Source organism: Corvus hawaiiensis, chromosome 3, assembly GCF_020740725.1.
Source record: "Corvus hawaiiensis isolate bCorHaw1 chromosome 3, bCorHaw1.pri.cur, whole genome shotgun sequence".
Classification (NCBI taxonomy): Eukaryota; Metazoa; Chordata; class Aves; order Passeriformes; family Corvidae; genus Corvus; species Corvus hawaiiensis.
In genome coordinates, this window is record NC_063215.1 from 94,723,637 (window position 1) to 94,746,583 (window position 22,947).

Consider the following 22,947-nt stretch of genomic DNA (forward strand, 5'->3'; position numbering starts at 1 on the left):
AATGGCTATGGACAGCATCCCATTAGGCCCCCAAAATGCCAAGAAAAAAATAAGTAGTAGTACATGGTGTCATTACAAATAACACAGGATTTTGTATCACTGAACTTCTTGTACCCTGCAGTTTAGGTTTGTGTGAACATAATTACAGCTTTGAATTCTTTCTTTTAAATATTGCATGTATGTGGGGGAGTAGTTGTTTTGTTTTTGCTAAGTAGCATTTTTCCAGACAATTGCATTCATACCACTTGTGTTCTTTTTTGAAGGTTAAATTTAATATTGATAGGGTTTTTTGGTCTAGTTTTTATATGAGATTAAGTACCAGACAGTTGCACGTTTACCATCAACTAATAGTCAAAAGGTACAGTCTCACAAAGACTTGGCTAAAACTAAATGAATAGTTCTCAATTTCCTGTGGGTGTGGGGTTTTGTGTGTGTGTGTGCACTGCTTACCAATAAGGAATGGAGCAACTTTCTTCTGAGATAGCTATGTTGCCAACTTTTATACTGCTGAAGTAATTTTTTTAAACAGGAGGAAGAAAAAAAAGTTCATAAATTGTCAAAAGGAATTTGACTGCAAAGTGTGCCAGCAGGGTTGGGTCTGTTTTTCCTCCTCCATTTTATCAGGAGGGAGGTAGGCTTTTGTGCTTTATTGCCCTTCTGCTTTCAGATGGTGAGCCCTCACAGTATACTGCTTTCATTATTTATTCCAACAGTTGCCTGTGAGTGTAGTGTTTGAACACAGCTCATGGAGATTAAAAAGGTCAAGACTTATACTTTCACTGAGATGTCGTACTCGAGTAACCTCCTTAGGGCAGTGTGAGAAGGCTGGGGGATTTGAGCAATGATACCCTCCCACCAAAGGCATCTTCTGCTGGTCAGGAAATGTTCTGTCTGGTCTGTTACAGGTTCAGATGAATTTTACCTCTAATACATACTAGTGTTGTCACTTTAATCCTGTTCATTGCTAGGTGTTATTCTAATGATGGCATGGTATTTCTTTTACAAAGGAAAATGTGCACTCTCTGGCCCTTGTCCTAGTCTGTGCTGTTAAAAGACAGGGAAACGAGTAGACCTGACTGTATCCCACTTAAACTGCCTCTGGGTTTCTTGAGTAGACAACTTGGAAGAACAAATTATCTCCTGTCCTTTTTCTCTCTCTGCTTTCTTCTCCTGACTTGCAGCTTAAAATATCATCCCCTTTTGTAGCCTTAAGAGAGGTGGATGATTAAGTCTTCATTACAAGTATTCTCTGAAGTTGAATTAGTTACACCATCAATCCCACTAACAGAGCCCAGTGGAAGTAGAGCTTTTTGACGCCATGCTAGGAGGATATGCAACAAGCTTTCACTGATTGAAAAACGTGCTTGGGATATGCCTGTGTAGCTTGCCGTGTAACTTTTTCCTTTGATGATCTTTTGGATGGCCCGTGCTGCCTAGAAAATTTGGCATTTCTACCAAGAGAGGTGGTTGAAGAACTCTCCAGGGATGTCTGCATTATCTCTCTAGCTATTGTTAAATGTGTGCTCCATGTGTCACTGACTCAGGGAGCAGCTGTTGTTCCTCACTTCTGGTTTGAGGGTCGGAGCCAGATGAGGCTGTGTTCTTGCTTCTCTAGTTTTCAGACATGGTGTGAGGGAATGAAAGGAATAAGATGGCATGCTCTGAATACCCTGATGAAGAGTGAGTCTTGAAACTATTTGTAGCTCTGATTATTTGACACACAAAAGGAGGTGAAAACTATTGTTTAATGTAGACTTCAGCAGGATCAGTAGTTAAGTATCATCTGTAGGATGATCTGAAATTCTGACATTGGTTTCTGGTGAGACCTGGTATTACATGAGGTTTGAGTGAAAGTAGCAATGGCCACTGCTCAGCAAAATCACAGGTGACAGTGGTTAATACAAGGTATTCTCTTATGTTATTAAAGTGCTTTTATTAAAACAAGAAAGATGACTGTACGGCCAGATGTTGATGGATCCTGGTGCAAGAATCAAAGCAAGCAATACTCTTTAGGCACTAGTGAGTCACATACAGTTTGGAGATCCTGTGCTGTCTGTCATGCAAGACAAGTTCATATTTGCATAGGCTGCCTTTTTTTTATGCATGGCTTTTGTTTTCACTACTGATTAAATTTTAAATTATTTGCTTATGTTTTTAGCTGTTGATGTAATATTAAAGTGTTAATCCTTTTCTGATTGCTTGTTGTGTATATTTACTTCTTATTAAAGAAATACTTTTTTATTTAATTGTAGAATAGTAGCTAAAGAATAGTAGAAAGTGAGAGATAGGCCTTCTATGTTACTTTTCTCCTATTTAAAACAAATTGAGACTTATGTGATATTTACTAGCAGTCTCTTGCTGGTCTAGAGAAATTATTTTTAAAGATCAGGTCCTGAGAGTATTCTTTTCATTTGGAAGGGGTTAACATGAGCTTTTCATGTTCAGCCAATGTGGCTGGGACATAGAAACACAACGATACAGATTGCTGTAGGTGAGAATGTGGTTTGTATAAGTAGTTTTCTTAGCAGGTGATGAACTCGTTCCTTAATCATTTAATTACTTAATTTCAGGAAATCTTTTGGGGGGAAGAAAATGTCTGGGAAGTTCTGCCAGAGACCTGCATAGATGTGGTAATAGAGAAACAAAGAGATGATGACATTCAAAGTTGGATCCAGGGCAGGAAGCGCTGGAGAAAGGGTTGGCCAGAAATGCTGAAATACAGAATTTAGGGAGGCAGGACATGAGGACTTCTGGTGGTCAGCCCAACAGCAAGTCACTGTAGCTTCAGAGTTTCCACCTGTGTGAGACAATTTATAATACAAATCTCAGAAGTGCTGTGAAAGTAATTAATGCTTTCAGTGGAAGATCACAGGATGCTTTGAATAAAGCTTTACAAAAGTGCACAGTGTTCTTACACACAAACTATTTGGTATTAATAGTACCTCTTAAATGACAAGGAAAGTGAAATGTGCCAGATTTGTGAAGCTGGAGAAATGTTTGCTCATTATTTTGAAACAGATAGAAAGTGCAGATGGAGAAGGGAGGATTGAAACCTAGGTTTGGAGCAGAAAGTCCTATGGGCTGTCATCAAGGATGTGGTTTGGAAAACCTTCATTTTGTTACCTTGTGTCTGTCAATTGGCTTTGTAGGTGGCTGAGCATGTTTCTGAGGAGGTTGAGGGGGAAGAGTTCGTCAGTGCAGAGTAATGGAGGGCAGAGGAAGCTGCTGTGCGAACTCTCTATTTGAAGATGTGGCAAACCAGGAACTGCTATAGTCCTTTTCTGAAATAGGAAATACATGCAGCCACAAAAGACAAGTGACTGGCTGGAGCCTATAATAGAAATATGAAGTTGCAAGAAGTAGTCTTTCAGCCTGCTTTGGTGTTTGGATAAATACTTCAAAAGCTGAAAAAAAGGCCCTTGTGCCACCTCGCCTGCAGAATTACAACTGGCAACATTTTAACCTGCATGTGCACAGTACAGTTATGCTTTCACAGAATCAAAGAATGTTTTGGGTTGGATGGGAGCTTAGGGATCATCTAGTTTGACCCCCCCTGCCATGGGCAGGGATAGCTTCCACTCGACCAGGTTGCTCAGAGCTCCTTTCAACCTGGCCTTGGACACTTCCAGGGATAGGGCATCCATAGCCTCTATGGGCAACCTCCTTCCAGTGCCTCACCACCCTCACAGCAAAGAATTTTTTCCAGAAGTATGGTGATGCCTTTATCCATGCTGCTTGATGTCACCAAGATGCAGGGACTCTTCATAGTGGGGGATCATTGCTGCCCTGTTCCCAGCTTTGGAGCGTCTCTGTCTTGTCCATGCTCCAGTTCTCCTCTGCCACAGGCTTGATGTGGGCTTACAAAAATGGTTTGGTTTGCTTGAAACCAGCTCACAGAGAACAGGAAAGATTCCCATTGTCTCAGATGGCTGGAGCTTCGTGCTGTATTTCAGTTGAGTTGTTAACAGTGAGGTGTGACCTTTCTGTGAGCAGGTGAGAAGTGAAAGTTCTGCCTCTCCCTTGCTTGGATACTAGCATGCTCAGAAATGAGGAAGTAGCTTTAACTTTGTGATGGAGGCCAAAGCACTAAAAAAAACCCCAAACCCACTTATTCAGAGAAGTGAGTCCTCAGCTTGATTATTTAGGAATAGCTACATGATGGTCAGGGTGTGTTCTCCTGATGGACTAGTATGGCCAATGAAACATTTCATTTTTAAATGAGCCGTGGTAGATATGTTCCAATATCCTAGGGAAGGCTTTGTGGCTAGTGATTAATTCTGGTAATTAATTCTGCTGTTGGGCTAGTGTTCAACAAATGACTGCACAGGTTTTACTTAAGCAACACTAACCTGAGGAGTTGTGTTGAAATTTCTTTGACCTTTGTTAAGAAGTTAAAGCTCTATTGAAGTTTAGCCTAGGAGAACACCTTTAGGTCTACATTATATTCCTGTTCTGTGAATAGATCCATGTGGGAAAAACAGCACTGAGCAGTTGGGTCTGGCATCTAGACCCTTGCTTATAAAGGGAATCCTCTCATACAAGCTGTAACATCAGCTGACTTCACCACCTCTGGCTCTGCTGTGACAATGAGTTCAGATTCTTCTGCTCCTGCTCCCCTTTGTGCTGCTTTTCCAGCACACCACTGCAATGCTGGTGCCATTTGTCTAAAAGATGAAGTGCTCTTACTCTAGAAAAGTGAAAGTAGTACAACTGAATTGCTACTTTTGTCTATAAATATTACTGCTATTTAATAATGATGATAGAAATTCTCTTTTTTTGGGCTGAAAGCAGAAGCAGCACTATGTTCTGACTCAAGTTCAACTACAGGGATTTTTTTTATAGTCATTAAACGCCTTATTGTATTTTAAAAAAACAAAACAAATGTTTTTGCTTTGGAAGAATGAGTATCTGATATGACAGCATAGAGCAAAAGTTTATTATGCATATACAGTTGAAATAAGTTAACTTGTTTAAACTGTATTGTAGACGCAGTGCTTCTGCATTTGAAAAAGTTTCATGACTTCATATAACCATATCAACATGTTTCCATAGTTAATTTCCAGCCTACAATTGTATTATCCCTTGTCTAATGGAACATCATAATATTAAGTAAACTAATAACCCTAATGTTAATGTTGCTGATGCTTTATTAGATACTACATAAAGAAAAAAACCAACCAAACACCAAAACAACAACAACAAAACAACAAACTGCAATCCTGCACTGACTTAACCAGGGTATGTTTTAACTCATGAAGCTTTTCTGTAGGGGGAAAGTGGAGGTCACATCTAAAAATGCTGTATCCAGTGCTCAAAATGGAGCAGCACACAACAGTATGCTGAACTGTTGTGTACTGTTGCTTGAGAGGACATCAGATATGCACCCAGTGCTGTTCAGTACTTCTCTGCAGAGAGGAACAGACTGTGCTGGGACTTCCATCACATGTATTTATGTCCACATATATGCAGCAAATAGAGAATTAATGTAGTGAGTATGGATGGGTGATGGGGCAATGTGGAAAGGGAAGGGAGAAATAACAGCCTTTAGTTGGTAGAACTGAGGTAATTTTATTTCACGGGCCCTGGTAATTATACTGAACAAAGCTATTTCTTTCTAAATTTGAAAATTCCACCGAAAAACAGGGATATGGCGAATACGTCCTCTGTCACACTGGGAGTTAATTTCCTTTTGATGTGGGCTTATTTGAGTAGTCTGAATGTTAGCACAGGTCAGTCCAACTCTGTACATTATATAGAGGGTAGGGCTTGCTACATTCAGGAGAGGGTTTACATTGGAAGGGAGCTGGCGTGATGGGAAAAAGCTAACAAAACACAGAGGCCTTGCAGCACTGCTAAAAGAATGGATATGGTTTTTGGATGCGAAAGCCAAACGTGTCTTCTAGTAGCATACGATATTTATCAGTGTATGATGGCACAGGATCATTACTGGAATACAGAGTCCCAATTCTTATGTGCCTGCAGAAAGCTGAGAGATTGATTACAGTTGGAAAACCTGTTTTACTGTTAGACTATTTTTTTCCTAAATAAAAAGCTTTGCACGCTTGCTTCAAGTGAAGTGGATGAGTTGTATTTTGCAAATATCTATAGAGGGAAAAAAGTACAAAACTCTTCAGTTTAGTAGGAGGAGGTGTAATGAGATTGAATAGCTGAACGTTGAAACCAGATGAATCTGGGCTACTTGTAACACACAAATTATTAAACAGAATAAATTATTCGCTAAAACAGCTCCCTTTGGATGTGATGGATTCCTGATCACTTGCCTGGGAGTTAGACCTACATGTTTTTAGCGGGGGGAGTATTGCTGTGCATATGTTTATAGCAAGCAATGTATCTGCTTGTGGTAGGTCTGTGGCACACCTTGGGTGCAAGGTCACACTGGTGATTGCAATGGGATGTTCTGTTTTCCACATCTGTGGGAGGTGGGTAGAGACCACCTGATGCTGTGAAATACTCTATCAGCCCAGTCTCCTGAGTATCATCTCTAGGAGGTTGGTAAGGTTTTCTGGTTTGTTGTTTCTTTTCTCTCTTTGGCAAATCTGCTGGGTTTTGATACGTGACTCAGAAGGGAGAAAGCAGAATTTAAGTCCTGCCTACCCATCCGTGTGGAGAGGGGCTTCTGTAGCTAGATTACAGGGAGTCCTGAGGGCCTTTGGGGTCTTTTATTTAATAGTTGAGGGTGTGGGGTTTTTTGGTTTGTTTCTTTGAGGAAGATTAAAGGAGTCTGATAAGTCAAGTTTTGCATCGGTGCAGTATCCTGCTGGAGAAAAGAATGTGACTAGTAGAATAGAGAGGAAAATGAACTTATGATCAAGGGTTTTATTCAATTTTTGTTTGATCTTATGGGAAATAGGTGAATTTGCACAGGTCATGGAAAAAGAAAAGCTAATGCACTAGGGAGCTTCCATCATTAGGCTGGTTTTCCAGATTCACTCCATATCAGTAACAACTGATTATTTTTCTTTTCCTGGTGACTCTTTGTTCACCCACATAAAATAAAATCTGTGTTAATCTAATTTCAAAGAGAGATGTGTTTCCATCACTGTGTCAAACTTCTGGCACACTTTTTGCGATGTGTTGCCTTGTGTTCCACAGGGAGAGGGAGATCAACACTAGTTAGGTTGCCTGCTTGCCTCTGGGTTTGCTGCTTTGGGTTGGAGTAGGGGACACGAGGTAGAGCTGTGCATCACTGCAGCACCTGGACAGTGGACCTAAGATGGCAATTCCATATTATTCACAGGGGTGAAAATAAAATTCATACATGCAATTTAAAAGCAAAGGACTCGCACTTCTCCTCACAGTAGCAATGCTTGTGTAGAAGTCTCTATCTGGACTGTGTTGGTGGGGGGGAGCCTTCTGTGGGGAATGAAGTTGTGTTTTAATGACAATCCAATGTTCTCGTTGCATTTGTGATGTTACAGCAGAGCTCTGTTTTGCTGAGTATGGGAAGCTTCGTGAGGATGGCGGAGAAAATGTCACTGCCTTCACTTCTGACGCGTATTATGTGAGAATTATTTATGGTACTTCATTGCAAATGGAGTGTTCTGTAGTATATTTGTAAATAATGAAATCTTTATGACAGGACATCTGTGTCTGTGGATCCTGTCTCATGGAACTAGTTTTCTAAGTAGACTTTATGATAAGGTATCTATCCCTTTTTCTAGGCTGTCCTGTAATAAAGTATCTTTGTATTCCTGGTATATGTTATCTATTCTGACTCCTAAATGATATATGGATAGATACATATGTAGAAGTTTGTACTGTTTGTTGAGTTGATACGGTGTTAAGTTCACTTTATATTTAGTAGGTACCTTTATATGTAAACAGTCTGATTTTTGTGTTCTGTAAAATGAAGTTAGTGAAAGACTTATGTGCCTCATAAATTAAGTTTGCTTATTCTAACTTTCCTGAAGATAATGTATTTTTTAAGACAGTACTTTTTTTTTTTAAATTATTATTTTTTTAGTTAATAAGAACTAATTTCTGGTTATGCCAGTAGTTTGTGGGGGTAATGAAAATGCTAAGTGCAGTGTACAGTTCAGAATGGTGAAACAGGAAATGTGGGATCAATGCCTGTTTGGCCCAGTATGTGACTTTGGGGATAACATTTTCCCTTGCTTTTCTGTGCTGCCACACTGGGGGACTTGAGATTCACCACCAGCGGGTGGCTGAAGGGGTTGGCATTGCCTGTGCTGACTTGTCCAGCTGTCTGGTGAACCAAGACAGTGAAAAAATCCCAGCTGGAAAAATAATTTTCCACAAGAGAAAGGCCAGTTCATCATTTCAGTAATCTGGTTTTCTGTGTGGTGCACAGCTGGATTGGGCTGTCTCAGTGAAGGGGCAGCTGCCTGGCGTCAAGGCTGGGAGCTCTGCAGGGCAGATATGCCGCAGATCCCTGGGCCAGGTGGGAGGATGGCTATGCGTGGTCAGCATGATATGGAAGCATGTTTGGAGTGACTGCAAACAGAACAGCACCATTACCACATCTGCTGAGCCAGTGTGATATGTTGGTTACAGTGCCACATGGATGAGAAATGTGCCAAGGGGGAAAAATGCTTTAGTTTTGGTATGCTGAAAAAAAAAAATAAAGAAATACTGTATTCCCAATTTCTGAAAAGGATGGAGAGACTTCCATTAAATTATCTTCTCCATACCCTCCCTCAGTGCGAGCCTGGTCCCCTGCTGTCCTCTCCTTATCCCCCCATCACTTCTCTTCCCTTTCTTCTCTCTGCCCCATAATTACTCTCAGGAACTCAGTACCAGTGACCAGTTTTGCAGGTAAATGTACTGTTGTAAGCCTTTTGAATTCCCTCAAAACGAGAAGTTGACGTTGGGTGCCTGCCTGGCCCTGTGTGCTGCTGCAGTTGCTTAGCAGCCAGCGGGAGGCACCGGGGAGGAGCAGCTCGGCCCTCCCTGAGTCATCTGCAGGGAGACAGGAGAGCACAGTTATTACTGGGGAGCTCCGTTAGCATCCTGCTTTCTGCCTCTCCTGCATGCTCACACACACCCTCACCTGCCTCCGCTCAGCAGCTGCTCACGAGCTGGGAAATGGAGTCTGCTGCATTCAAGCAACCCTTGCTGCTTGCAGGCTCACACGAAAGAGGCAGCAAAACCATCCCAGGCAGCTGCAAAGCCTTGGTCCAGAGCATGGCGAACGTACTGCGTAGATGTTTTACCATCTCTTGAAAGAGTGGCCTTGGTTATGCGCCTCAGCTCACAAGGTCATGGTTTTGCAGCGGCCTCTTAAGTTTTCCATTTTTAGTTGTAGAGTGCTCATCACTTCTCATCTCTTTTCCTTGCGGGCTCTGACAGAGTAGCTCTGCTCAGTGTTCCTGTGTTGTCTTGGAGAAATCTCCAGCTTTCAAGCCAAAAGTTGTGGCCTCTTCTGTCACCAGGAGTGGTGGTAAAGGCTGCCAGCCCCTGCCTTGGCCTCACTTGCTGCAAGGTGGTCGAGATCTTGGATAGAGGATGGGCTGTGACTGGGGAGGCTGAGGTGTGCTGGATTACTCTGAGGCTGCCTCAGGGAAAAAAGCACCCTGAAAACACATCAGGTGGCCAAAAATGATGGTGTCCATTCAACTGCCATGGCAGTTGTACACTTCAGGGCTGGAGGCACAGGTCTTTGAAAAAGTATGAGTACTGAGATGTCTTGTAGAACTTCAACTTTATTCCAGAGGGGTTTCTGTAAACCTGACCAGAGAAGAAAGAATTAGGAGTGCCTCAAACCCCTGGTATATCCAGTTAATGAGCTCACTGTGTACCTCGCCCTGGTTGTAAATGTCAAGGTAATGTACTGTTTTGGAGCAGAGGCTATCTCAAAGTTGTGACGTGTCCACTGCCGTGGGATCCTTCCTTGCTTATTTCTTCTTTAAGAACATTTGTTTCTGATGGGCACCTCAGATTTCATAGATGTGAATGATCCAAACAGAGCAGCTGTTGGCTGTAACAGTCACACATCAGCCAGTTTGGTGTGTCATACTTTTCATTTTAATGCAGATTCCTAGATAGCCACAAACCTAGAGTTGGAGGAACAAGCACATGATTTATATGAAGAAATATAGTGGGTAGTGCTTGGATTTTCTTTTTATAAGGCTAATTGTGTTAATTTGCTTGAGACACAATTATCTCAATGGGATTGATTTGTTTAATTAACTCGGGATGCCTGCAGGTGAAATAGTGAGTATAAATAGAAGGACAGTGGGGAATGCATCACTAATGTTTGTATTGCAGAAGGATTGACTCATATGTAAATGAAGTGCTGCAAGCCTGCCAGGCTAACCTAGTTCTGGGGTGGTTTCTAGATACAAAAAAAAAATCTCATGCTGTCATGCATAACACAGGGCTCATACACTCAGGAATAAGTTGGTGAGGAGTGTACACTGTAGTACTAAGGACAAGCATACCTTGTTCCTGTTGTAAATACCTCGTGTACGAGCACTTCCGTGAGCACTGCGACAGGATGGTGTCCGAAGGACGGAGTTTGTGCCAGACCACTGTGATGGCACTGCCCTGATGCAACCCAGCAGCTTCTTCAGAGTGTCAGTCCTCAGTGGTGAGAAATCAGTGTGGTTTCTTGTTCCAAACCTTCTAAGGGCCACTTCTGAACAGAGCACATGACCCTGTATGTAGCATTCCTGGGATGAGAGCCTTGTGGCAAAGCTGTACGTGTTCTCCTGCTCGCAGATTCCTCTGCCTTACTGTGTGGACATACCACTCTGCAGAGGATTAGGTGTCTTAAGAGACCAGTTCTGCAACTGGTGTGCGTGTCCTTTGCCTGCTGTTTGCCAGGGCCATATCCAACACTCTTAACATGTCCTTTGTTCTAAAGTGGGTGGTTATGTTCGAGGCCCAGAGGGGAAATTCTGAGTCTTTTCTGTCAGTTTGGTCCTGTACCATGAAAATCTTACTTCTTACAAGTATAGAGGACAGATTGGCGTTTCTGATCTTTTCCCTACCTAAAGCAGATTACTAGTTTCCATTAAATTCTAGTCTTTCTCTGAATCTTTCAGAGATCTTCATCGTAGCTTGTGGCAAAATATTGTGCAAATTGAGTTTTGAATATAAACAAAATAAAACTAGATCAACAGAGCACTGCCACAGAACCAAACCAACTAAACAAACACACATTTCGTTTTAGCAGCCCTAAGTGTGTTACTATTTAAAAAATGCCTTTGCTTCTGCAGAACAAGAGTGTGTAGGAGCACTGGTGTCTTCACCACAATTCCATTTTTTTTTTCCATCCTCAGTAGTTTATCCATCTCCCATTAGTGTGGTTGCTTCAAGCTTCTCCATTTTCTTCTGCACAGAAATCTGTCTTTGTTCCAAATTATTCTTGTCCCCATTTTCTGAGGCTTTTACTACATCTGCTATCTCAAGAAGAGATCAGATGATAGGAGCTGAACACAGCACTCTGATGGAGAACACGCTTCTGATTTATGCTGTGGCACAACAGTGTTGTAGGTCTTATCCTTTAGATAATCATGTGAATGCTTTCATCTTGAAAATGGAAAAAAAATAATATTTCTAAGTTGTATCCTTGTATATCTAGCAGTGTGTTTCACTTATTTGCTGAAGACTTGATTCAAATATTGAGTTACTCCAGAACCGTTAAACCTATCAATCAGTTTTGTGTGCTTCACATTTTTCATTTAAATGCACTTTCCTTTTTATTGATCTGCAGTGGATTTAATTTGCCCCTTGGTCTGGCCTTGCATGGTTCATCTGGAATTCTTTCCAGTCTTCTCTGGTTTTGAACAACTGTAAATTTTGTCATCTGTGGGATTTTAGCTGTTCAGATTTTTGGTGGGGAGGGGAGAGAAGGTGTTGCCTTCCTGTTTTTCAGTTCATTCAAGAGTATATGGTAACACTGATATCCTGGTATAGAGCTGAAGGCATCCCTCCATTGACCCTTTTTTTTCCATATTGAAAGCTGATTGTTTTGTTCTCATGCATTTTCTGTGTCTCTCTGCTGCTTTCAAATCTACATGCATGCTCTCCCTAATAAACCTCAATTTTCTTAGTAGCATAAAAGGAGTTTTTCAAATATCATTTCAAGTGCCATTCCCAGCCTCTTTGAATCCATACTTAGGCTGACGAGCCAAAAGTACTCATTAACAGCAAAGAGAAAAGTATGGCAGTGTTTATCTGTTGGAGAAACTAGGCTTGGAAAATGGTATCTTGTCAGAACTCTTAGAGTTGTGTGCACCAAGTCTAAAGCTCTTCCACCTTCAGGACACTCTTGATCCAGCCTTTGTTTGCCTTTTTTTTTTTTGTTATATGCTAAATCTTTGTGTAGGCTCATTTTGAATGCAGAGAACTCTTTCTGTCTTACTGTCTCTTGAAATAGTTTGAAATTGTCCTGCTTTATTATTTGTCTACCTGAAGGAAAGCTGTGGTTGGGGTTTTTTGGGTGTTGGCGCCAGGAGAGTGCTGTTTGATTTTTGTACCCTTAGCTTTTTCGCCCCTGCCTTGTTCTGAAAAAAGTTTCCCTTTCCATACATGTCACTTGAAGGCAGGACATCTCTCTGTGTTTTAAATGTCTTATAAAAATATTGGAACCCTCAAGAAATGTCACACTTCTTCCATCTTGACACCAGCCCTCTGAGTGCTGTTATTCTGCTGTCACGGTGGAGACCTCGACCCTTGTGGTGTTTAACGCAGATGGTTTTTTGCCCTGGCTTGCAAATGTGTTTCTGTCCTGCCTATCATGTGGGGTTTAGCAGGCTTTTGACTAGAACTAAGTGCACCCAGTAATGCCAGTTTATCTTTTTCAAGTTAATACTACAAAGGCAGGTGGTGGGGAGCCTTTTTAACTCACATCACTGATCTCCCAGCATCTGTGGTTGCAAGGAGGGGTTTGGTTCCCTTTTGCCTGTTCTGTTTGGGTTAGGGTAAGATGGCAGTATCTGAGGATGATTTGACATCTGTTGAAGGAAACATTACAAAGAAGCTTTCCTAAAGTTTCTCTGAAACTCAGAAGTTAAGGAATAAGAACTCTTCTCCCCAGGACACAGTTTCTGACCCAGTTACGTAGATTTCGCTTACAAGGTTTCATTGACGTAAACGAATTTTGGTTCTGCCTTAAAACCCCACTGCAAGCAAAGGTCTTTGTAGAAGTTTCAGTTTATGTTTGGTTTTTTTAATCTGTTACACTATTGAAGTATTAAATAACTTAATACTGCAAGAGCTTATTCTTTCCAGTCCATGGCTTTCCCTGAGGAAAAAGTAAATACGCCTCCTCAGAGACACTGAAAATGATGCTCCGCAGATGTGCAGGGATGCACACACACACATACACGTGTACACCCAGACAGCGCCGTGAGCTCTGCTGTGAAGGCCTGTGGTGCAACGGGGTAAGACTGTGGAAGGGGGCACAGTAAGCTGATCTGACTGGAAACTTATCAGAAGTCATGGAAGTATCATGCTTTTACCATGTACTTATTTTATGTCTTCAAATGCATACTCAGACATACTCAAAAATATTTTTCCAGTGCATGTAATTTCTAAATTATGAATTACTTGCACAGAAAAATTGCAGTGTGCTTTTCTACAAAATTGCAAGGAAGTTTCTTCCAAACTCTGCAGAATAGAGAACTAAAGCATTTCTAGGCATTTTGTTCCTGTCTATAATTTGAATCAGGAAAACACATCAATGTAATTGGTGCATTTAATGGCCTCTCAGGTTTCTTAAAGCTAGGTTCAGAAACTTGCACAATAGATTATAGTAGATTGCTGTTGGCCAGGTAGGGAAAACTGATTGTGAAAACACATCAGGCACTGCAGAGGAAGTTAAATTCAAGTGGAAATCATTGTTTCTCTTGAGCTGGATACTTACAGGAATACAAACTGGGTAATGCACCTGGGTGGAGAGGGCAGGTTGCATCTGCTGCAGGAACTGTTTGAGAAAAGGCAGCACTGATAGAAAATGTAGCAAAGGGGCCTGGACATGGGCTAAGGAGTATGTTGATTCAAATTCTGGCTTTATTTTTAAAAAGTCCTCCAGGATGATGTTGTGAAACTGTGAAGAATCATCAGAAATGTAATGAAAAACTAGAAAAGACATCAGGTAGAAAAAAAAGTCAGAGAACAAGGATGGTTTGGAAGAAGTTCAAGGTTTTTGATGCAACAAAAGCTGTATGTTGCTGCTCTTGAAGTATGCCATGCAAAGCCCCAACTGTCTCTTCACTGCAGGAATGCCTTTTTTTTCTCTGTGGTATTTTAGAAAGCCACATCTTCAAGTAAAATTGAATCTGACTTGCTTTTGTCTTTATATTGTTGACACTGAATTACTTGCTTATTGGATACATGCTTGTCATGCAGGCCATCTAAGATGCCACTGAGGGTTGGTAACCTTGAAGAATATTTTCTATATGGTTTTAAATATAATACATTCTGAAATGAAAAATGCCTTTCTCCATATTACTTTATAAGATTTAAATATTTTTCCCCTGTTGCCTTCACTGGAGTGCAGAAAATAGGTTGACTGAAAGGCTGACTATCAAATTAAATTTGTGCATGTTTTAAATAACTTTTCACATTGAATCTCTAGAGATTTTTATCCCTGTATCTGTAGAAATGTCATTTGAAATTTTTCGTCCTCCAAGATTTTACCAGGGCAAAATTTCAAAAATGTATGCATTCATTTCCTTCACCCTCTTTCTTCCAGTTCTACACCAAGTTGTGCCTCTTCTCCTTCCTTTAGGTGTCCTTTCCTAGTGCTACTCACCCAGATGAGTTTAAACTTGGGGTACACAGGCATACCTGCTTCCGTGAGGCAGCTGTGACACTCCTCTGCATGTGTATGGATTTCTGTTTGCAGTAAACCAGCTTGTTTATACCTACTGTGTAAAACATGGCTGGTGACTGGAGGAGCTTCTTAGCACTACATAATATTCTGTGTGAGGGGAGGTGGTTAGAGTTGGGAATAACTAGTCCATAAAGTAGGACGAAGCTGTTTTTACAGGAAAACTTGCTCTATTTTGCATCTGTTTCTTTTGAGTGATAAGTTGGGGGGAAAAAACCCATGATTTTTGCTTTTAATTCTGTGAATTCCCGTAATGTTCAGAAAAAATGTGAATAGAATTTACAAGATTATTGAAGATTATACAATGGTCCTGTATCTGTGAGCAGTTCAGGGAAAAAAAAGTCACTGCTACTTGTACTGTCACTTAAATATGATATGAGAGAGACACTTCCCTCCCCTGCTTCCTGCCTCCTTTTATGTTCTTTGCAATGTGAATATACTAACATCTATTTGAAAGTTATTTTTGTCACCTAGGCCTTCTCTTTCACATCTACCTCAGAAGCAACGCATGCATCTTGGTGGCGTGTGTTTGTTTAATCTAAGGAAGAGCAAAACTTGTTCAGATGACCGCAGAAGCAGAAACAATTGTTTGCCTCAAGATCATGGTGTGCATTTGTTTATCTCACCTTTAAGGTATTTCGTAATCACTTTTTCCCAGATCCAAAAGATAATGTCCTAGGAGATAACAGCTAATAGATGCAAATACTGTGTGAGTTATACTTGCACCTACTTGCATCAGTCACCCTGTGCGACAACAAAGGAAGAAAAAGAAAACAGATAGTGGTCCTTGTTCTGCACTGTGTTGAGGGCCCTTGACTTGCCCTGAGACAAACAAACGAAATGGATGGGTACAATAGAGCAGAAATTACTTCATTTTTTTTCCACTCTCAGCTCTTCACTGCATCTGGTTCTGCATAGATGTGATGGAACTGTTGTTTTCGAGTGTTAGATAATATACATACTTATATAAGAACGAGCTCAATCCCTTTTTTGTGGGAGTGGTACTGTGTGTTAGGATTTTTTTTCAGACACGACAGGAGCTTTGAGGGCTGCTGAGATCCTTGTAAAATTTTTTCCTCACGATGCTGTCCAGTGGGAAGGGCCGGCTGGTCAGTGGCTTGTCTGTGGTGCACCTGGGGCATTTACTGCGTGCCACGGCGTTTGCTGCCACGGTGGCCTGGTAGCACTCGTGGCACTTTGGTATGTTCCGCGGCCCTTCTGATGGAGGTGCTTCTTGAGGTGGTTTGCTGTGGGTGGGCAGCTCTATGTGTTTGGGTGGGTGGGTGGGTTTGGTGTGTTTTAGTGTTAAATACAATTCCAGAGGTTGTTCTCTTGTGGTTCTCTCGCATAACAACAGGAAAGTATTGGATCTTTGATGTTTGCCTGGCAGAGTTTTCCCTCCTCTGTGTTTTGTACCACTTGCATCTGCCTCTTCAGAGCCTGCTTTCCTGTAACCTTGTCTTCATTAACAACGTGTTGTAGCTCCTCTACAAATGAGATGATATCTTGTCCCTAATAGGCTGATAATGCTTAGCTGCAAAAAAGGCTTAACTGAACTTACTGCAGTTGCAGTTTATTTCAAATGACAGAAGTATCAATAATGGAATGTTCTAAGTTGTCCTAAGTTTAAGCTTCTGATTGGACCAGCTAATTTCCTTTGACACCTGACTTGTCCTTGCAATCAGTAGAGACAAAGGGTGTTTTCTTTAGGGCAGCTCAGCAGAAACTGAATTTCAGTGCTCTGGTCACATTCTCTTATGGAAACATTTTCTTGTATTTTCTTTTTTTTTTGTTTTCTCATGCTTTTTTATACTGGCTGTAGAGGAAACCTGGAGACATGAGCCAACCAAGTTGTTGGTGATATCAGTTGCACATTTGTACCCACAGTTACCAGGTCAGGCATCTTTGGACAGTGATAATGAAGGCATTTGTTCAGAAGACCTGTTCTAGTAGTTTGCCCAGTGCAAAGTGTTTTTTAAAGACTTGAAGGAATGCTACATCTTAAAGAAATAAAGGTCTGCATTTCTTGCTCTTCTAAATGCAGGCCTTTGTAAATGACAGCAATACAAGATTGTCTCTAGAATCTTCTCTCTGTTAAGAGCAAAATACGAATTGAAACTACCTGTAGTCAAATGGGTTTCAGAAAGTAACACACATCTCTTACTCCTTTCAGTGAAGTGCTTGCTACCATATGAGCATCTGTATACAGATAGATCCCTCCTGTGCTGCTGACAGATGCTGCTGATAGACATTTTCTATGGTATTAGAAACTGCTTCAAAATCTGTCGAATGGTAGCCCAAAATGTAGGTGGTTCTTTCCTAAGTGAACCACAAGCCAGGAAGGGGAATAGCATTTGAGAGAGCATGCGTTTGACACAACTTTGTGAATTTGAAAAGATGGAAAATTCTGTATCTGGCACAATTTGGAAAAGTGCTGTAAAACCAGGCAAAATTTATTTTGTTTCCATTTCAAAAATTAAATGAAAAATGGCTGTAGGAGTTTTCCCTTATGATGTTACATTTTGAACAAAAGCATAACCAGTTGGACCAGGCTGCTGGACGAGGTCTTCTTTGTAGGGAAACTGGGGGAGAAGTAATGTGGTCTGAGCATGTGTGTGAGCCCTTTGACTGTGCAAGCAGGTCTGCTGTTCATTACTGGAGTTGGTTGTTTCTGGCTGTAAACTGGGAACTGATGGGTAGAAGGGTGGGGATGGTATCACTCCAGCCTGGGCTGTTGGCATCTAAGAAGGGAGCAGTGCCATCTGTGAGGGGCTGCGCCTCGGCCCTGTCACCGAATGGATTGTGGTGACAAAGTTGAGTTGGTCATTTGAAGGTGAGGTCAGTCCTTGGTGAACCTGCTCCAGTTTCAGGGAGATGATTCAGCCACTTTTTTTGAGATTTCAATAGCATGTTGCCTGCTTGTGTGCTCTACTTTCTCCCACATATGGATTTTGTGGGAGAAACCACATGGTTTCTCTACACTTCCTTTCACCTCCTGTGTGCTGCTGTTGCTGCAAATAGTGCAAAAGGGGCTGCCTGGGCAGACCCCAGCTTTGCCTTGTAGAACCGTTCTTCGCTCTGGTTGAAGTCAGTAAATGTAATCTTTCTGAGCAGAAAAGACAAATTTCTATCTCCAGTGGTCACTTCTTCTTTTGAGGGTGGAGAGAATGGGTTCAACTTTATATTTTGATGGAATGTAGATTTAAATATTATTAAAATGAGATCTTAAGAGAAAGTGTTTATATATCTATGGGAAAAAAAAGAACTATGTTAGATAGTTCCTTGAGGTAAATGTACTTGTCAGAGAATTTATTATTTGAGTGCTGTGGTCTTTCTGAATGCATTTGACATGATCATTATTCACTTGTACCATTTGTTTCCTATCTCATTATATAAGTTAGCAAACCACTCTAGGGTTGCCTTTACTTTTATTTGCATTAGAAACTGCACCATAAAAAATGTTCTCCTTGGGTTGCCTGCTGCTGAGCCAAGAGCTGTAAATAAAGTGGTTTCTAATTGAAATCCAGGAGAACCACAGAACCATTATAATTAATGTACCCTCTGGTTTTTCTCTTTTTTTTTTTTTTTTTTTTTAATATTACCACATATCTTTTTCTATAAAGTGAACCAAGCTTCTCTTCTTTCTAGTTACCCTTAACTTGAAATAGTCACATCTTGCTGTTAGTGTTTCCATGCACTTTTCTGGATAAATGAGCAGTGCCAGTAAGAGTACTTGAGGCGGGGGTTTATTTGTTCTTTTGTTTTTAAAATTTTTTTTTCTTTATTTTTTTTCAATTCTTTTTATTTACAGAATTTACTTATCAAGAAGAACAGTTTTGGACAAGAGTAAGGAAAAAATATTTTGTGGGTAAGCTTGGTGTGAGCATCTTGTGATTTACGGGCAGATATTTCGGAGAAGTGGTTTTCCGCTTTTGACTGGGAGGGTGGGCACATGTTGCCACTCATGTTTTAATGGAATACTCCATCTGCTGTCAAGCCAAGTCTCTTTCTGAACATGAAAGTTTTGTGCCAAATGCAACATCAAATCCAGATAAAAGCGGTGGGGTGTTTGCTTCAGCACTCTGTAAATGTTAAAACCCAATGTGTCTAAGAGGGTGGGCAAATCCAGATCATCTTGTGTATCTGGTTCTTTGCTTGTTTTAAAATGGTAAATACATGTCATTCCAGTTGGTTGTTAATTTGAAACACATAGGCAGGTATTCTTTTGATCTGTAAACGCCTGTTTTGTTGGGGATTTTTTAGTTAACTAGTTTGGTATTATCTGCTTTATTCGTAGAGTTCTCATCACGGATTACCTAATGTGTTGGATTCCTGTCTCTTGTGCTGCATGTTATTTTTACCCTTTTTGCAAAGGCTGGTGCTATGCCACCAAAGAGATATTTTTTTTCTCCCAATGTTAAGGAGATGCAGCAAGTCTGTCATCCATTCTTAAGGTTCAGAATCCATAATACTCCTGTGTTTTGCTCTAATCATCTGCAGTGTAATTTTTTTTTTTTTTATTCCACATATTGAAGGGGTAATTTTTTGTTCAGATATGACAGCCATGAATCATCTGCCAAGTCACTTGATTTACATGGATGTTGATTCTCTTTTTTTTTAAAAGCACCTGATGGGGAAGGCAAGAACTCTTTTCTTGCTGCTTTACCAGATTTAGGAGTGGGAGCTGTGAGAGTCTTTGCTTATCCTGCTTATTAGAAAGAAAGCAGATGCTAACAGCCCTGTGAGCCTAGAACTGCTTGTCTGCGGTGGTCCTTTAGGCATTGGGATAGAGTCAAAATCCTGAATTATGTTAGGATTTCCCATCTTAGCTAAGGTCTGTCAGTTTAGGACCTTCCAAAATACAGGAACTCACTGGAAATTGTGACATTCTCAAGTCCAGGGCAACTTCCTTCCGATAACAACGGAGGCAATTTATCCATTTGAGGATATGGCTAAAATTGAAATGGAAATGAGCCTAGTTGCCGAAGTCTTGCCAAAGGTTCTATTTTTATTGAGCACCATCTTGTTGTTAAGAGCCTATTGAAGCTGAGAAATAGAAGTGAGATCTGGGAGAAGTAGGTGATGGTGATTTAAAATATATGAAACTGTTCAGGTAATACGAACCAGAAACTTCTCGGTGACTCAGTGTTCTATTATTGTGGCCATATAAATTACACCATTCTCGTGCTTGTGTGAAAGGTCTATACCTGGGACAGCAGACCAGGAAAGTCACGTCCACAGAGTTATGCTACCGTTTCGTCTCGGGTTGAATGGACTGTGTCACCCCATAAAGATGTAAAAATAGTCATCAACCACAGAGTGTAGAGTGAAACTGCATGTCTGTTACCACTGGAGAAGTTGTACAGACTGCACTTGGTATTTGTCCTTTGAAAACGATGGACAGCTGTGAGGATTCCCAAACTGTCTCTTTCTCACCAGACTCACCAGAAACCTCAGAGAGGTCTATGGTCTCTCCATCTCAGGATTTCATGTCTTAAGTAGTCCTGTGTTGTCCAGAGAAAATTACTAGTCATGTAAATGTTTTGCTGTAAGAAATATTTTTCAGTTCAGGACTTCATAGCTCACACTAGTGAATAAATCATCAGAATCTCATCTTCAGGTTTTCCTGACAGAAACAGGTGTATCTATTGGAAATAAGGACATGATTATTTATCAAATGGATCTCCAGGACTATGCTGTGTAGTTGTACTGTGGTTTGCTGATCAGTGTAGAGAGGCATGACCAGCTGCCTCAGCACTGCCTGTGCACAGTGTACCAGAGAGGTGTTTTTCCTCTTGCACAAACACAGAAAGATTTTCTCCATTCATCATCATCTCTTGATGTCTTTGTGGGGAAGAAGAGGACTCCTGGGTTGTGGCTTCTGCTGGTACACCAGGGGCAAAAAGAGGAGGCTGGAGCTGGCTGGAATTAAGGCACACCAGACTCCTCTGTTTTCAACAGGTGTTTGTATTGTGCAAAACCACTGCAATAGTTTTTGAGAAGAAAACATTTTTTGTATGTCAGAAGGATCACTGGGGAATGATGGCCAATGCAGGGCTTCAGAAAGCATGAGAAAAGCTTGATAATTCAAGGTCTCTCTGTGAAGGAAGATGACTTTATGCCATCTCTCTTCCAGAAAAGGGCAGGAGGTCTTGAAGGAACAGGGCACTGCAGTTGGTCTATTAAGACCATTTCAGCCTTGCAGAACTCAGGGAGGGTGCTGCAAGAGAGAACTCTGGAGTTAATGAGATTGGAACTGGAACTTTCAGTGTGTAGAGGAATTTCAGTCCACTCTTGAATCTAGACTTGGTGTCATGTCAGCCAGCAGCTAAGTACCATGCAGCCACACCCCAATGGGATGGGGAGGAGAATCAGAAAGGGTAAAACCCATGGCTTGAGATAAGAACAGTTTAATAATTGGAAGAAAGTAAAATAAAATAAAAATAACTGCAAGGAAAAGGGAGATAACAAAAACAGAGAGAAGGACAAGTGTTGCACAGCACAGTTGCTCCCCACCTCCTTGCTGGTGCCCAGCCAGTCCCTGAGCAGTGATCCTTCCCCCCCAGTGTATATACTGGGCATGATGTTCTATGCTATGGAATATCCCTTTGGCCAGTTCAGGTCCGCTGTCCTGGCTGTGCTCCCTGCCAGCTTCTTGCTCACCTCTGCACTGGCAAAGCATGTAAAACTGAAAAGTCCTTGACTAAGAGTGAGCACTACTTAGCAACAACTAAAACATGAGGGATGATATTCCCTCTCATCCTAAATCCAAAACATAGCACTGTACCAGCTACCAGAAAGAAAATTAACTCTATCCCAGTGGAAATCAGGCCACTGGCTAAAATTAATGTAGGAGATGGAGAGAGATGCAGCATTTGACATAGCTAGGCATTGCTGGAAAATATACCAGTAGAGATGAGACTGCATAGACTGATCTGAGTCCTGCATTACCAGAGACATTGACAAAGGGGAAGATGAAGTAAAGAATGCCTTAAGGTTTTTCTGTGAAATGGTCTTCCTCCAAGGCAATGCTCTGTAAAAAACTAAAATGAAAATCAAATCTATACTGGGGTTCTCAATATTTAAAAAATAATTTAAAAAAAATTTAAAAATTAGGCTTGCTGAAACTCTTCGCTTTTCAAAGATTTAGATTTTCATGCTGTTGTTATCTGGTACAGCACCTGATATAGACTTTTCTTATAGCCTGAATTTGCAGTCCAGAAATGCTAAGAACATGACAGAAACAGTACTCTTGATTATCTTTTGTCTTGTGCAGTTACTGCTTTTCCAGAAGGCTTGTCTTCAAGTTTTCCATAAGTACAATTGGATTTAAAAAAAATAATAATAATTTTTTTTAGGTAGGACCATTGCCTATTAAAAAAATAAAACATTGTTTTGTACAAGCCAAAATCTTATTACTGTTGTTCTAGCCTGATTCTTGGCATCTGAAGGAAAACAAATCTTTGTGCATTAGGTATTCAGAGGCAACTTTAAATTATATGTGCAGTGCCTTCATTATATGCTATTCTTTCTTACTGTCTTTTGACTGAAGCACAATAATAAGAATTCTCCATTGCAAGACAACGGAATAAATGTAAGGTTGTTCATACATAGGAGAAAATCCTTTAATAATTTTGTAACCCTACCTGGGAGGTCTCTGCTTGAAATCTTTATCAGATGAGGCTGCTTTACCTAACACTCCTGCAGGTTGGTGCTTTCCCCCTTTGGGTGTAATCTTGGGGGAAGGCTGTTTGGAATGCCCTGGTGCTATGCAAGTCTTGCAGCCTGCACCTAAGTTCAAGGCCATGAGGTCTGGCCAAGAGGAATAATGGTGTTTCCTTAGCACAAGTGCTGGTGTGCCATTGGAGCTAAGCGCAGGCAAGCAAGGACACGGCCTGGCATCTCTTGGACCTGCAGGCCACACTGTGGTAGCACCAGCCTTCCCTGTCACAGTGTGCCACCGTGCTTTCAGCGTGGGAATGGGTGTCACCATGGCAGGGCTTCTCGGGAGACCTGTGGCCCTGCTATACCTTCCCTTGAGTCTGGCTGTGTTAAAGCTTTGGGGAGATACCAAAGCTGCTTACTCTGGGTGAGAGAAGCTGAAGCACTGCCTGCTGAGGTCTGGT

The 22,947-nt window shown here is 41.1% G+C and overlaps 1 protein-coding gene across 8 annotated transcripts in view; it reads left to right on the forward strand.

Annotated features, from left to right (window-relative positions):
• The window catches only part of TRERF1 (transcriptional regulating factor 1), a 100,942-nt gene that overhangs the window by 36,138 nt on the left and 41,857 nt on the right, over positions 1-22,947 (forward strand). The window contains exon 3 of one of the 8 annotated variants that reach the window (XM_048299688.1): positions 18,633-18,689. The exons of the other annotated variants lie outside the window; for them this stretch is intronic. The gene's annotated coding sequence lies outside the window, so the exon portion shown is untranslated. The remainder of the gene's footprint in view (positions 1-18,632; positions 18,690-22,947) is intronic. 8 annotated transcript variants of the gene reach the window in all.